The sequence below is a fragment of the Tasmannia lanceolata genome, unplaced genomic scaffold, assembly GCF_043159265.1.
Source record: "Tasmannia lanceolata isolate RefF3 unplaced genomic scaffold, GAP_Taslan_0.1 ptg000024l, whole genome shotgun sequence".
NCBI classification, from domain to species: Eukaryota; Viridiplantae; Streptophyta; class Magnoliopsida; order Canellales; family Winteraceae; genus Tasmannia; species Tasmannia lanceolata.
Window position 1 is genome coordinate 13,834,750 of NW_027518701.1, and position 17,463 is coordinate 13,852,212.

The 17,463-nt window shown below is 39.1% G+C and overlaps 1 pseudogene; it reads left to right on the top strand.

Annotated features, from left to right (window-relative positions):
• The first annotated feature begins 2,270 nt into the window (after positions 1-2,270).
• Positions 2,271-6,007, top strand: LOC143857065 (BAHD acyltransferase DCR-like; annotated as a pseudogene).
• Positions 6,008-17,463: the final 11,456 nt, after the last annotated feature.

Sequence of the window (17,463 nt, forward strand, 5' to 3'; positions counted from 1 at the left end):
CGTTATGCTACCCAATCATCTACAGATTTTGGTAAACTTATATTTATTTAACAGCTTCTTGTAATTTCCTTTACAAAGTAAGGTGTGCGGTGGTGACATCATAAGATCTCTGGCTCACATTGACCGCAAACTTATGATATAAACCCCTCTGCCTTTCTTTATTTTCTACAATTTCCTTTACAAAGTAAGCTACGAGGTGATGAAATAAGATCTCCGCTTATATTGCCCTCATAACTTATGATATAAACCCCTCTACCTTTCTTTTTTTACTGTCTTTTTCCGTTAGATTTGTTAATCTGATTGGGATCAGTTGCGAGAGCTTTCTAAACTTATTCTACAACATACGGTTCCAATCAGGATAACTACCGCTTATTTTTCGTCTTTTTGTCAATTCATCTTTATTTACATCCTGAAATTAAGCATAACCTGAGTAAAGGATAAAAAGATAAGTTATCCAGGTTTAAACTCTTCAAAAAATGCCAATCTAAGTTAAGAGACCAGATTCGTCAGGGCAAGAGGGGTGCCTAACACCTTCCCCGATTGTAACCATAACCCTCACCCAGATATCTGTAAGGACCATACCTTAAGCAAATAGAGCAAAATATAAGGTTCTAGGCCCAGAGCAACAGAACCCCTTTGGTTACTGTTCTTTCAACGAAATTTGAGTTTCATTACCCATTTTCTTGGAAGAACAGGCACGTGTCACGGGCCTAATGTTTGAGTAGCGGAATACGCCACAAATGGTTTCCTTGGGCACTCGCGGCTAGTACTCACACTGCTAACCACCCAAATCTTCCATCATTCAGATTGAGCTGTCCTTTCAGTTTCAACAAACACAGAAATTCTAAAGCAGCAAAAAACATACAAACATACCATGTCGTCCCATACCAACATAGTCTGCCCATATGCCATCTGAGCTCACCACACTGTCCCATATCAGCACAACAAATCCATTGTCGATCTAGGCGGCCTTGGCGTCCGTTCCAAGGTCTTGCTGAGATGAGCATCACGCATGCTCGATTGTGACTGTGAACTGCCATCCAAGTACTTCAGTCATTGACCAGCTCTTCACCTTGAGCATGTCTGCTACTTCGTCGAGGTCACAAACACCTTCACCCTGCTGGCCCACAGTATGGATACCCTTCTCACGGGTGCTACCTTGACCCAAGTTCGTCAGTGCTTCCTCTTCACCCTGAGAGCAAACTGCTAGTTCGTCAAACTAGTTATGTCATCATACTGAGTAAGCAAATTCACTTCGATGAGCGTTTTGGCGCCCACACATTCAGCACCTCATTTGGTAGGGAAAGGCTTCTGCCAGCACGCCAACCCTTTGTCATAGCGAGCCCTTAAGGTTATATGCAAACACATCGATGTTTAGCCAACACTGCAACGGAGCATTCACAACTCCCCAACTGCCACTTCCGATCTCACACATCGATGGGTCATTGAAACATGTCGCAACCCATTTGCTGACGGTTGCTGCTCTTCCACTGTATCAAGCTTCGAGCAAATCCATTGAACAATGCTTAAACAAACACTGATGGTATGAATCTTTCCTGGCCATCGCGCCTCTGTTTTTCGACTCAAGTAGAATAGAAGAGAGTTCACAGAAAGGAACATACCCACGCAATGTCAGCTCTTCTTCAGCTAATTACTGGACTTTCAAAGTATTAGATTCAAAGACATCCGCAACTTAGCACACCAAGCTGCAACCACTTGGTTAACATTCAAGCTCTTTCCAACTCTGCCACAACTGAAATCAATCCCTGTTCTTTTGTGCATAGCAACATGCATTAGAAATGCACCAACCATAGCCACATACACTGCAACTTGTTGCAACTATGCCAGCACATACACCAATTGTATCATAGGTCCTTTGACAAGCTCTTGCATTCACAACCTGCTCTGATCTATCACTTGATACCATCTGATACCAACTCTCAAAGCACACTCTAAATTCATAGCTTGGACAATTTGCTCTGATACCAACTGTCACGTGCCTAATGTTTGAGCAATGGAATAACCCGTGCGGTGCCCCAACATGCACAAATGTTAGGGCAAGCCTTCAATCGTGCAAGGCTCTATAGGCCCTATGCCCCAACATCCCTTGATGCTTTGAGCGTGCACACAGTCTCTAAGTTGTTCATCATTCTACTTGGCTCAGATCTTCACATGCACTTCTAGATACCCACTCTCATGATCAGCCTGCATCACGAGTACATCGAACATCAGGCCTTGTAGCACAATGCAAAGTCAATTGAGTATGAGGCATGACGATGCCATACACCTATCCGTCAAGCGCTGGGGCTTGGTCATCCAAGAAGCAAGATGCCTCATGGATTGATTTGCAAGGTGTACATCTCGCGAGGGCAACCAAAGTCGCCCCGGCACGAACTCATGGAAGATCTAGAGATTGGCCTGCCCACAAGATGTACCGCGGTGCAGGAGGCAAACAGTATAGCCAGCCCCTTGCACCGGTCCGTATGCGTAATGCATGTGGGAACCAAACCCAACATGTACTGTCTTTGGCCCCCAACCTCGACCAAAGAAACTGGATCACCCTTGTGGATAGCTCACAGTCCGTACCAAAGCTCCCTTAAGGCACGCCTACGAGTTGTAGTATGATTTTCTGCTATGTACGTCGCGTGCACAAGCAAGTACTCTTGCAACCCTTAGGCAAACCACCATGGTTTTGGCCTACACCTGCTAGGCCAAACGGGGGAGGAGTCAACAAGTCACGGGGTCAACTCCTATAGAGTTTGGCCAACCAACCCTCTCAACTAGGAGTGGCAAGCAAAGGTGCTGGAAATGACGACTTCTCAAGACGCAACTAGACGAGGTATGTTTGGATTTTAATACCGGTTGTGTCCTGAACTGTTTTCCCGTGACACACGGGTCCTAGACATCTAACCCAGTAAGTAGACATTCACATAATTACACACATATATTGAAACAACAGGGAAATTTTTATGTTAAGTGAACATAGGACATGTACTATTATTTTATATACTTCACATACAAGGGCTCTACTATCCTACTAAGATTTTAAGTATTTCAAATAGACATTTACATGTTACACAAGAAGACTGGAACATTAGAATAATGTATATATTCAAGTGTACATAATATGTTAGAATAATATATATATATATTCAAGTGCACCTAGTATGGGAACTAATGTTTTCCATGATTCACATTCACACATACATTGTGTATAAATATCAAGAGGATCAATTTGGATCTTTTTATGGAATGGGTCCTCTTTTATGATACGAGCTGCCTTCCTTTATGTTTTCATGAGATAACACATGGGAGACTTTAATAAAAAAGAGGTGTGTCTTTACTTCCCAACCCATTTCTTCTCTTTTTCTGTCGGTGCCATTCAATTCTCCAAAATTTTGATTGCAAAGTTTTCTATTGATGTGATTATTTTTCTAATCCAATGTTAAGGAAAATGGCATTGGCCCTACCCTATTTGATTTGATAATGACGCTCCACCCTTCAATTTACAGTTTGCTAACTGTTTAAGGCTCTTACAATTTCCAAGTGAGTTATTAACATCTACTAACTTTGGAGGATTAACAATAATGGGAGGGCCCATACGTTATAGTTTAAATATCTTATGTATGTAATTGCTCAATTTAAAAATTCTCGACTACTTCTGTACGATCATAACTCTGCTAGACTGCTACCTTATTCAGATCACTGATTTCCAAGATATCCCAACTGCTAGATTCAGCACGAGGAATGATTTCCGTACCATGTTGTTTTGATAATGAGACTTCTTACTTTATGTATATATCTGCATATAAGTACTTGTATTATTTTGTACTATTTATTCCCTCTAATCCATTGACTTGTTGATCATATCTGTTGAGAATATTCTCAAACTTGACTGAAAATTTGCAAAATATTAATTTATAAATTGGGATTTGCTAGGGACCATCGCAGAAGGCATTTCGGGGACCGCTGTTACACTATAGACCAGCCACATCAGATGAATTAAATGATTCAGACAAAATCGGAGCCGATGTGGCTGCTCTCTCATGCAACAGCCGTCCCACGAAATTCCTTGTGAGATGGTCCTTAGGTAACCCCTTCAAAATTAATAGTGAAATGTTATCTTTTCAAATTAAGAAAAGTACATGTGGACAAAAGTACAATTGGGGAGCCCACCTGTTCAATGATCCAAACAATTCACTTGTTGGGTCCCATCTCTGATGCCAACGCTCTCCTGGTATGCTCCATTAGACGATCCGAACCCTTAAATTTGTTAAGATTTCCCCACTTAATTTTGATTATGACAGCTTTTTTATTTTATTATTTAATCAAGCGATTAGGGTTGTTTAATTGAGGGGCAAAGGATTTTGAGGCATCACCCATTTGCCGGTCCATGTCAGAGCCTAGGCCCTGTACATTTATGATTATGACAACCTATTGTGAGAGCCAAACCCCACTATTGGCATGTAAATTTGAGACCAGTAATCGGTTATATGTTGTGATGATCTTAAACGAACCAGAACCCTAGTAATTAGTAAATGAATAGTTTGGATGATCAACTTTGTGGGCTTAACCTGTACTTTTGCCTACTTGGCACTTGATCACAGCCATTGATTGCTAACAATAATTTGCTACATGAACAGTTTACCAAGCTCAGGGATGGAATTGCGATAGGGTGCGCATTCAACCACGTCATCTTGGATGGGAACTCCACGTGGCACTTCATGAGCTCATGGGCCGAGATTTGCAGTGGAACCGAAGCTTGACCCATTACACGATCGGACCCAAGCCCGAAACATACGTCTGAAGCTTGACCTACCTGAGTTCGCGGTGGGCCCACGATAATTCCGCAATGGCCACATTACAATCTCTTAGAGAAAAGATTTTCCGATTCTCCGAAAATTCAATGGACAAGATAAAAGCCAAAGCAAATGCAAGTCTGACCAACGGCTTAAAACCACTCTCGAAGTTCCAATCCTTAGGCACACACTTGTGGCACGCAATCAGACGTGCGCGGACCCACCTCAAGCTGGAGGACTACACCGTGTTCACCATATTCACTGATTGCCGGAAAAGGGTTGACCCCCGTGTCGGAAAGTTACTTTGGGAATCTGATCCAAGCCATATTCACGGTGATGTCAAACAACCAATTCATCACAAAGCTTTAGCCTTTAGGGTTTGGATTATTTAATCTTTTATACTTTAACACCCCCCCTCACGTGTGGCCTCTCTTTTTTAGGGTTGGCCTATAGGTGGCGCATGTGACCCCTCTTTTGGGTTGGATATTACATGTGGATTTTTAAGGATTTGCTTTGCAATTTTGGGAGATCACCACACAGGTTGAGTTTTTAGCAGATTTTGTCTTATGAATTTTATTCATCTGATGTGGCTGTTCTCACATGCAAAAGCTAGCCACAAAATGGCTTTCAGCAAAATTGCCTTGCAAATCCCCGGATTTTTAATATCAAGGAGTTCTGAACCTAGGCAATTTGCAATTTGCTCTGATACCATGTCAAACAACCAATTTTTGCAAAAGCTTATGCCATTGGAGTTGAGGTTATTTAATCTTTTATACTTTTAACAGGTGACAGCCACCGGATTGTTGCTCGCTCACTCACCGGAGTTCGGGGCAGGTCTATTACAGCAAGCAATTGGGGCCCATGATGCAAAAGTTATAGAAGCGCGCTCTAAGGAGTAGGAGAGCGCGCCTAAGTTGTTCAATTACAAGGATACTGGGTCGGGAGTTTGCCTAGGTTTCCGGTGTATAACGTCGATTTCGGGTGGAGTTTGCCTAGGTTTCCGGTGTATAACGTCGATTTCGGGTGGGAAGACCGGAAATGGTGAGTAGTGGAACTAACAATAAGTTTGATGGGATGGTTTGTTTGTACCCGGCGAAAGATGGGGGGGAAAGATGGGGGGGAGGAGTGTCGAAGTTGAGATTACTCTGGAGCCAAAGACTACAGAGAGTTTGAAGAATGATAAGGAATTTCTCATGGTTAGTGATTGAGAGTATAAAGGTTTAGGTGTTATTTTCTTTGGTTTTTTAGTGTGTTCAATCAAATAGTGAAATATGCTGATTGGGGTACTCTTTTTAGTTGGATTTTACATCTTTTATTGCTAGGATAACTGTTGTAAGTTGCGGGGTAATGCTAAATATATTTTGGGGAATGATATATGCATTCTGCTATTTCACTAATGGCACTCCTCTATTTTAGACGTTTCTGATTAGTAATTAAAGGCTGTAACAACTGCAAGGACTCTAACAAAGAAATAAGTTGGGAAATCGGTTTTATAACCGGGTACGAAATCGAACAAATTGGTTACTGCCACAACATCACAACATAAAGAACCACTTCTCTTGGTTAAAGTTAATTTGGGTAAATAACGGTCAATTTAGGTGATGATTCCCCCCCTTTGGATAATGTCATTTCACGTCAAAAAGCGTTAAAGTTGGCCACTGTTCATATCAAATCACGTTATAAGGGGAGCGTATGCTTAATGCAGGGGGAGTGAAAATATGATCTCCCTTTGTACACGTGGTATACTTTGATTGTCCGTACGAAGGTACAGGGTTACACACACTCGTTCATTTTTATTTTTGTTTTTGTTTATGCCTGAGAGTGGAGCTCCGTTCATGAAGTGTTTTCTAAGAAATAATTAGTCATATCACTCCAATTTTTATTTTCTAAATTGGATCCCGTTTTCAAAGTGCTTTCCTTATCAGAATAAGTGGGTCTGAATGTTTTTTCAATGAATCTTTTGAGTTCGAAGTTGCAAGATTTTGGTTTACAAGAGGATCTTGTTGGAATGCTAATTCAAACTAGTTTGAGTCGGTCATGAGTTTCCATGTGAATCAATTTTGTTTATTCATATTTTAAAGAGTCCAAAGTGTTAGTGTTAGTGGAGTCTTTTTAGAAGTGGAAGTAAAAAACATCAGTTTTTTTTGTTTGTTTTGCACGTCGGCAACAATTCTATTTAAAGGGGCTGATATGATTATTTTGGAGGATGAATGAAAAAAAGAAAGAAGTAGTGAAATAAAAAAAAAGGAACGCCCACTGTTCTTGTTCTATTCTTGTGTTGTTATTTTCAAAAGAAAAGCTTCTCCAAATTCTCTTTTGCTTATATATGTTGGATAATCAAATTCTACAAAATTGTATCAGAGCAGAAGGTCTTGGGATTTCCATAGATCAGAAACGCCTACGACAAATTCAAGTAAACACTGGCAAGGGTTCGGTAAGTTCGCAACATGGTAGGTAACACCAATTCTACAAATTTTCCGCAAGTGTTCATTTATTTAAAGGTGAAAATTTTCAATTTTGGTCTATTAAGAAGAAGACGTTATTTATGTATTATGAATTGTGGGAATTGGTGGAGAATGGGTATAAAATTTTTGCAAAAGCGGAAAGATTGACCACGGCATAAAAGAACAAATTGAAGGAGAGTAAAAAAAAAGATGCAATGGCTCTTTTCCTCATCCAACAAGCCATGGATGAACCAATATTTTCAAGTATCATGGCTGCAACTACATCAAAAGAAGCATGGGATTTGCTTCAAGAAGAATATCAAGGTACTACAAAGGTAATTTCTGTTAAGTTACAAACCCTTCGTCGTGATTTTGAAAATTTACTAATGAAAATTTTTGAATCAATTCAAGTTTTTTTCTCTAGAGTGAGTTCTATTATATATCAAATTAAAACTTATTGGGAAAAACTAGATGATCAGAAAATTGTTGAAAAAGTGTTAAGGAGTCTTCCAAATAAATTTGATCATGTAGTTGCTAACATAGAAGAGTCTAAATATGTTATAAATGAATTAATGGGTTCTTTGCAAGCACATGAGCAGAGATTGAATAGGACTACAAAAAATCCACTAGAACAAGAGTTTCAATCAAAAGTGGATTCGAAAGAAAGATCTGATGATTCAAATAAAAGTTTCCGAGGAGGAAGAGGCCGTGGACGTGGTGGATTCCGCTGCGAGGAAGAAGTTTAGGCCAATTCACTGGTAATAAAAAAATCAAAGTGGAGGTAACCATGAATCAACTTTATTATTTTGTTCTTTTTGTACGAAATCAAATCATGCTGATAAGGATTGTTGTTATAAGGATAGTGAAAATCAAAATAGAAATTTACCACATTGTTTTTATTCCAAAAAGTATGGTCATATTGAAAAAACTGCCATCAAAAGGCTAGGGAACAAGCAAGCTATCATGAAGAGAAAAGTGATAAAAAAGTTGAAAAAGAAGATAACGTATTTTTGTCATGTCTAACTACCAATATTGAATTGAATGATGAAATATGGTATTTAGATAGTGGTTGTAGTAACCACATGACCGGGAACAAAGATTATTTTCTTGAAATAGATGAAACTGTCAAACCACGAGTAAGAATGGGTGATAACAATCATGTTAATGCCCATGGTATTGGTCCCATCGTGGTTTCTACACTGGTTGACAAGAAACAAATTCAAGATGTTGTGTATGTTCCTCGGTTGACTCAAAATTTGCTAAGTTTGGGCCAATTGATAAAAAAGGAGAACCGTGCTATCTTTGATGAAGGAGAATGTAAACTTTATGATACGAAAAGAATGAAACTAGATTTGTCTATTAAGATGACAGAAAATAGTGCATGTGATGATGACTCTATGTTACGGCATAAGAGATATGGACATTTGAATTTTTGTGGATTGTCTTTACTGCAAAAATTGAATATGACTGTTAGTTTCCCTTCTTTGAAATATGGTGGGAAAGTGTGTGAAGCTTGCGTTTTGGGAAAACACCACCGTGAGCAATTTCCAAGTGGTAAGTCTTGGAGAGCATATAAGCCTTTGATGCTTATACATGCTGATATTTGTGACCCTATGCAAACTTTATCCTTGAGTGTAAATAAATATTTCATTCCTATTTGTTGATTATTACTCAAGGATGACATGGTTTTATTTTCTGAAATAAAAAGATGAGGCTTTCTCAATCTTTAAACAGTTCAAGACACTTGTCGAAAATCAAAGTGGTCATTCTATTATTACTCTTCGTACTGATCATGGTGGTGAATTTATTTCCAACGAATTTCAGGATTTCTGTAAAGAAAGTGAAATCAAAAGACAATTGACAGCGAGCTATACCCCACAACAGAATGGAGTCGCAGAGCGAAAAAATAGAACCTCTGTTGAGGCGACAAGGAGCGTGCTAAAGACAAGGGGTTGCCTAATGACTATTGGGCTGAAGCAGTGGCAACAACGGTATACCTATGCAATCGCGCTCCCACAAAAGCAGTTCAATGAGGCAAAATCTACGCTAAAAGTATAGCAAAATGGGGGTGTCTACAGATGCCCCTCTTTGGTAGAGATGACGTAGTCATCGAATACCAAAGCAAAAGTGACAGAGCCATTTTGCGCAGCTTTAATCAACAAAGGGCTTTAGACAAAATGCAACATAGACGCACACATATACTACCTAATGCAAGACCCTAAACGAAGTCTTAGAATTGGAATGTAATAAAGTATCATTTATTCTTGCTACCATGAGATGGTAGTCCAGAATAAATGGAGAAATGAATCCAATCTAAGAGCGAAAATCAAGCAACTTAGAATGAAAAATAATCCCGATGCGGCACCGTTCACAAACGGACAATGAGCGAATGAGATATCATTTTCGAATGGATTCTGAAGAGAAGGAACAAAGATCGTTCTCAAACGGTTTTTAGAAGAAAATGAGACACCGTTCACAAGCGGGCTCAAGGAGGATAAGAGACCATTCACAAATGGACTTGGAAAATGAGTGTGGGACTCGATTCCGCGAGAGGGGAATGGCCCGTGAGCCGCCTTCCTCTCTCTTGGTCTCTCATACTCACGCGATTGGAGTGTGCTTTTTATTATTGATTACCCAACCAAGCTAGCAACAACCAAGCCATAGGGTGCAAACAAACGTGCAACCCAGTACCCACAAGGGCAGGGGTAAGCCGCCGAGCCTAGTAAGGTGTGATTTAATTCATCACTTATGTGTGGAGCCGAATCGGGCTTGGTATGCCACTCAAGTATCCAAGTTGCCTACGTATCCCAGCCTCACTGGAATCAGAGTCGATCGTAGTTCGGTGCACCTACACTAAGCCACTTATGCCTAACTTATCTAGGACACCGACCTAGACTGGTTAGACTGTTTCAACAGTTTTAAGAGAAATTATTTAGTTCAAGTTGAATATTTTATTATCCTAAGACTTCATCTAAGATGCTATATGATCATAGCTAAGTGCAAGACGCCCCCTTAGACTAATGCAGGTTAACCTACATCCTAGGTAACTAGGCCCATCCTATGGAAAAATGGGGTAACTAGTGTAACTAGATCTATGGCACGGTTGCTATCCATAGCAAACGGCCGTGATGAGGCTGTAATCATAACTCTAGGACTCCGTAAAACCTAGGACACGACATGACGTAAGTGTTCCTAAGGGGGCCCTAAAGGTTCTTACGATGGGAAGCCGTAATCCAACGGTTCCAAAGACATGGAGTGAGCTAGTTCAATTTGTTGAACTTGATATTTCGATTTCAAGGATTTTCAGTTCCTAAACATCTAAGGAATACCAAAGGCTCTATGGTTCGCAAGCTTCAGCCTTGAATCGCAACCATAGAAGGGAATCGTGCTCTCAACCCTCGTATAATTTAGCACGTAAGTTATAGTATATTATTGCCTGGCATATTTCTCTGGATTTCCGTGGACAGTGAACCTCGGAGCCAACAACATACTATAATTTGCGCACTTCAATTATGAATGAACGATCTCAATTAGTATACGATTATGGTTGCGACCTCGGCAGCTAAACTATCCTAGCATGGCCATTTTACAAAGAAAATCTATGACTCCTAAGATTTCTGTTTCAAATGGCTTAATTGTGGAGTACATGATGAAAAGTTAGAGTTCTCTAAAAAATTTTAAGGTGCTTTGAATTAATTTGGATTTTTAAATGAATTTATCACAATTGGATCAGATTAATGATTTTACAAAGCATCCTATAGCTAATTGAGTTATCTATTCCAGAAAGTTTAGGATATGATGTATTATTTCAAAATATATTATGCTTGAATTTTCCATGATTTTAGAGATTGCAATTCGATTTTTAATTGATTTTCCACTTTCGGGTCAGATTGATGACATTACACTTAAACATATAGTAAACGAATTCCAAATCCAATCAAACTTTTACTAGAATATTCTTGGACAAAGAGAAAATTATGAGAAAACTTTCAAACATTATTTCGATAATTGTCTATTTTTAACAGATATATTTATGTTCTGGGCAGAGCAATTAAATATCAATACAAAATATTAAAATATGCCCAAAATTTCTGAGAAATTCCTAATATGATTCTAACTGGTTAGTTCATCTTTCTACCAAATCGCAGCTTTTAAGGACTTTTTTTAGTGATATCTCCTTCATATACATGAAAATCAGTGATTTTACCAAAACAAATCCAGTAAAAATAATAAATAAACTCCAAATCTTTTGAAAATTTTTGCATGACATTCAAACATTAAAAATCTTCTGAGGACCAAATTTCAATCAGTTTCGAATTGGTTTGTTATACGAACGATTTTTAGAACCATCAAAATCCTATTTCTGGGTATTATTTAAACGAATTTTTGAGCCATCAAAACAAATGAAATCCACAAGAATTTTTAGATTTTTGGTGTTCTTTTAACCTTATTAAGACTCAGAAAATATAGCTTCGCAAAAAATCCTTGGTTTTAAAACACTCACTTTGTAAAACGATTCAAAAGCCACTAGATATCCCAATCGGTTAAACACCAAATTTTCTCATATAACGATTCATTTTTTTACCAAAATTGATAATCAAATAAACTGACCTACCAAAATCATATTAGATCATGTATGGTAGCTTTTACGAAAATCATGAAGAAAACAAAGAAGAAACGGCCATAAACATGATTTTCTACCTTTGATATTATAAAAATGTAGGAACCTGCCATTGATCGCGCTCCTTGTCTCTAGGGTGCGTAAATCCCGGGTATACGCTTTGTCGCACCCTTTTATACGCTCTAGAAAACCCCTTTGATGAAGTTGCGAACCGAAGCTATGTGCGACGACCCACAGAAAGATGGCTGACTCGGCACAATGAAGAGATAACACCACCAAGAGAGAATAAGTGGATCTCTTTTTTCCTTTATTCACCAAATAATAGAGAAGGTTGCACTTATGAGAGGATTCAAGATGAGAGAGAGAGAGAGAGAGAGAGAGAGAATGGGGTAGTAGAATTTGGAGGAAGATGAGAGAGGGTTGTCAGAGTGAGAGAAGGTTGTTCGGTCAAAGGTTCATAGATCAGAGGTAACAAAACCTAGATTGCTTCGGTTTCTTCTCCTTTTATGAGGAAGTGAGGATGTGATTCCCAAATCAACAAAACATTTCCGTAGAATACCCATTTATAAAAGGTAAGTTGATACATCAAGAAAGTCTAGTTTTGCTCTTTCTTTCTTTTTTCTTTTTTTTTAAAAGAATGACGTGCATATCCTTCCTTAAAAGCAACTGCCGTACAAAAGCAATAGAGGAAATTGCGACACAATTGCCAAACATGTGTTCTCTTTTATTTTTAGGCATTACCAAAACATAAACATAGTCTGCTTTTCTTTTAGAATAAGATACTATACATCACTCACCTTTTCAAGAATAAGAAATAATAATAACTTTTCATGAAAGGCATTGAAAGATTCCTTTAGAGTCAATTTCCCTATTTGCTATACCATGCCCAAATAGAAACATTCCATGGGCTTTCGTCCATTTTGAAATATGCCTAAGTGGGTCCCATATTGCATGGTCGAATTTTACATCTGGCCTTCTAAATTTAAAAGAGAACCACCTTTTTTGGAAATAGCATGTGAATGCATATATGTGGAGCGCATTCAACATGGCCGAACAATCTCCATATGCGAAAACCATTTTACATGTGGGCTCCTAATAATGGGTTTTGGGTTTTTATTCAACAACATGAGGACCCATTTCAACATGGCCGAACAATTTAGAATTGGCACACACATGTTGGGAGCATGTTGGGCCTCACCATATGCCTAAAATACACAAGTTTACTCTATGAAAATTGATTTAACCTATCCATGTAATGACCCAACATAATTTTGTTACGACAATGCCATGGTAGCCACTCGCTTCATAGGATGATCTAAACCGTTCATCTTGAGGGCTTCAATTTGTAAATCAAACATGTCCCCTAAATTGTGTCCATAGGATGATCCGAAATGTTCATTTAACGAGCCATTCACGGGTCATGCCCCACAAATTATTTCCCTATGATGATCCAAGCCGTCCAATTGCCGGGCCACGATGTAAATGTGTCGTACCCCCTAAATCGCTTCCGTAAGATGATCCAAACCATCCAATTTAATGGGCCAAAATATAACTTGGTTGCGCCCCTCAAATTGTTTCCGAAGGATGATCTTAATTGTTCCTTGGATGGGTGATAACATAAATAAATCACACCCTTCAAATCGCCTCCATATGATTATTCAGAATCACTTGATTGGTGGGCTACACCCATTTTGACCGAAACCTTCTACAGAACAAAAATTCAATTTTAAAATTTTGGCCCTGCTTGTTTCCACTTAGTGAACCCATTGTATATTGACTGAAAACATATATGGGCCCCACAAAAATAGATTTTATTTTTTTAGATTCAAAACTCATGTTTTTCATAAAAAACAAACAAAGTGGGGCACTCTTGCTTGATCCAAATCAAATCAAAATGCTCAATGCAGGCCTACCAAATGGGTGCAAATTCTCTCTTGTTCGGATTCTCGTAATAACATTTCTCAACACTTAGCAGGAAAATGCGAAACATGACGGAAATGACCGAAAAGATCGAGAAATCGTAAGAGACGGACACGAAAATGAAAAATACTGAAAAACTGATAGGAAAACACTAACTCCTTTATTGATTAAAGCGGAGCAAAATGGAGGTGTCTACAATGAGACACCGTTCACAAACGGGCTCAAAGAGGAAATGAGGTCATTCACAAATGGACTCAGAAAATGAGACACCGTTCACAAACGGGCTCAAGGAGGATATGAGACCATTCACAAATGGACTTCGAAAATGAGACACCGTTCACAAAAGGACTCAAAGAGGATAAGAGATCATTCACAAATGGACTCGGAAAATGAGACACCGTTCACAAACGGGCTCAAAGAGGATAAGAGACCATTCACAAATGGACTCGAAAAATGAGACACTGTTCACAAACGGGCTAAAGGAGGACATGAGACCATTCACAAATGGACTTCGAAAATGAGACACCGTTCACAAACGGGCTCAAAGAGGATAAGAGACCATTCACAAAAGGACTCAGAAAATGAGACACCGTTCACAAGCGGGCTCAAAGAGGATAAGAGACCATTCACAAATGGACTCGGGAAATAAGACACCGTTCACAAACGGGCTCAAGGAGGACATGAAACCATTCACAAATGGACTCAGAAAAGGAGATACCGTTCAAAAATGGGCTCAAAGAGGATATGAGGCCATTCACAAATGGACTCGAAAAATGAGACACCGTTCACAAACGGGCTTAAGGAGGATATGTGGCCATTCACAAATGGACTCGAAAAATGAGACACCGGTCACAAACGGGCTCAAGGAGGAGATGAGGCCATTCACAAATGGACTCAGAAAATGAGACACCGTTCACAAACGGGCTCAAAGAGGATATGAGGCCATTCATAAATGGACTCGAAAAATGAGATACCGTTCACAAACGGGCGGGTAGAAGATAAGAGACCATTCCAAATGAACTCGAAAAATGAGACACCGTTCCCAAACGGGCTCGAAGATAAGAGACAATTCCCAAATGGATTCGAAAAATGTGATATCGTTCACAAACGGGCTTGAAGAATTTTAAGAGACCATTCCCAACTGGACTCGGAAAATGAGACACCGTTCCCAAACGTGCTCGGAGAAGATAAAGATAGCTTCGATTGATGAATTTAACAACAAAGAATTTATAGTTTTTTCATGAATTTGAATTTGACGTAAGATTGGATTTGATGAATTTTAGATTTTTTGAACTCAATGAAATCAGGGATAATAGAGATCGTGACCCGATAAAGATATTGAAAACTAAGACTTTGACGAATGATGAGACGACAAACCTTAGGAACGAAGAAGCATGACTAACGAGAATGGTTTAGGAACACTTTCATGAAGCTTCAACAAGATTTTTCGCAAAGAGACTGTTGGTCTTGTCTTCTGGGGATTTTGATAACTGAAACCTTGATCTAAATACTTGAAATTGGTAATCTAGAACAACGGCTCTCTTGGATACTAACATGGAAAAGTGGGATTTGCCTCTTGACAGGTGTTTAGATAAACATTTCTTGACCAGGATAGTATTTAACTAATTGGAAGAAATATCTGAATTTTAATGGTTCATCTTTCTGAGAAATTGACTCAACCACCATTGCATCTGAGGTTCTTCCAAGCTTAAGGTGCCTTCCTGGGGTATGATCTTCTTACTGGAACTGGGCTTTCTGATGTTTCTACTTCTGAATTCTTCTAAGTTGATCTTCTTTGAAATAAAGCTGTTTGACTAGATTCTCGAGCTCTTTCAAGTACAATCATAGGGAGCTGACGAGGCCGGGCCTCTTTCACCGAGACAGTTGCATCATTTGGACATAAGGACGACGATTGACTCTTTCTAAAGAGAAAACTTAGATAAAAGGCACTACTCAAAGGATTGAGGAGCTCTGAAGGAGTGAACTTAGAATAACAAATATTGACTGACTATACTGACAAATAGAGTGATACTTCTGACTTAGTTAATATTTTGTTTGGTAAGTCTATCCTTTCGAGGAATAGTTTCTCAATTGGTAAACACTGGACTTTTTCCTTAAAACAATAATGTCTCAAGGATTTAATTACGACTCCTAAGATTGCTTAGCTTCAATGCCCCCAGTTTTGAGGATGACACTTGAATTTGCCTGAACTTCTATTGATCTTCAGTCTTGATACCGGCTGTAGCCTTCTTATAGTGATTCTCTTACCGTGACCAAGTCACCTCTTCAGGGTTTTTAACTTGGCGGACCGTGTTAGCCTTAACTTTTGCCTGAATCACCTTTCTAGGTTTTCGATCCAGCAGGCTATCCCCTTAGCTTTTGCGTAAGCCGCCCTTTCGGGTTTTTAACTTAGCAAGGGAATGATCTTAAATTTTGCCTAGACCGCCCTTTCAGGTTTTCAGTCTAGCAGATCTTCAAACTCCTTTCTTTTTTTTTTCTTTTTCACTTTTTGTGTTTTGGGACCTATATCATTAATTCTGAACACCGGAAGGACGTTATAGGTAGGATAGGGCTTTTCAAAGAATGTCTTGAGGTTCAACAAAGATTTCGACCGAACCTGTGAACAGGTTGCCTACGTATCTCAGGGTAGGAATCAAGTCGTGCGTAGTTCAGGGCGAATGCCCCTAGTTTGAAGATAAATTGTTTGAAGGTTAATTGATTTTTTTTCTTTTTTTGGAATGATTGACTTCTCTTCTTTTGGAACTTGTCCCTCTTTTTTCTTTGAAACGATTGAATTTCTTTTCTTTTTTGAATCGACCGAACTCGGTTTAACCGAGCTGCCTATGTACCCCAGTGTAGGGATCAGGTCTCGCGTAGTTCGGGGCAGATGCCCCTAGTTTGATGAGTTTTTAAGGAAATTTCATTCAGGCTCAAAGGGTTTGCAAACTGGTATTCTTTTGACACTAGGTTATGATTTTGGGATTTATTCGGCCAAATGAGGTCTGCCGATGTTCGGATTGGGAATCGATCTAGGTTACTAGAGTTCCTGTGGTACTTATTATTTTTTTCCTTCTTTTTTTTCACAGAGTTTGACGGCATTTCCAAGTAAGAGATAATGGATCTTCTTCTTTCAAGATTCTGATATGTGCTTTCGACTTTGATGAAGCGAAACTTGTTCTTTGACATCCTCCATCTATAGATCTGTAACTCTTGATATTTGATGATGGCTCTGAGATGATGGCTCTTGCACTTTTCATATTGAATTCGATAGCTTTACATTATCACTGGTGAAACCAGTGACCAGGGCTATTGACTGGAGATACGGAAGTTGTTTCCAATCCATGCCCCTTGTATAGCATGTGACATTCACTTCCTTCATTCTTTCTTGAACCTTCTATTTAGGTATTTCTCTTGGCATTAATGGTAGCGCTTACTGGACCATCTCTTTATTCTCGAAATAGGTTTATCAATTCCTCACACTCTTTAGAGAGTAATGTATTTTCAATCGGCATTCACTGAATCAAAATTTCAGTGCCAATGGTTATCACTTCAATTTCATCTTTGAAAGATTAGGATTGGCTCTCCTCCTCTTGTTCAAGTAATTGCTGTGACTCAAGTGGAGTTTCGTCAATTTTGTCCTCATTTGAGGAGGGAGTCTTACTTTAAGATCAGAAGCATA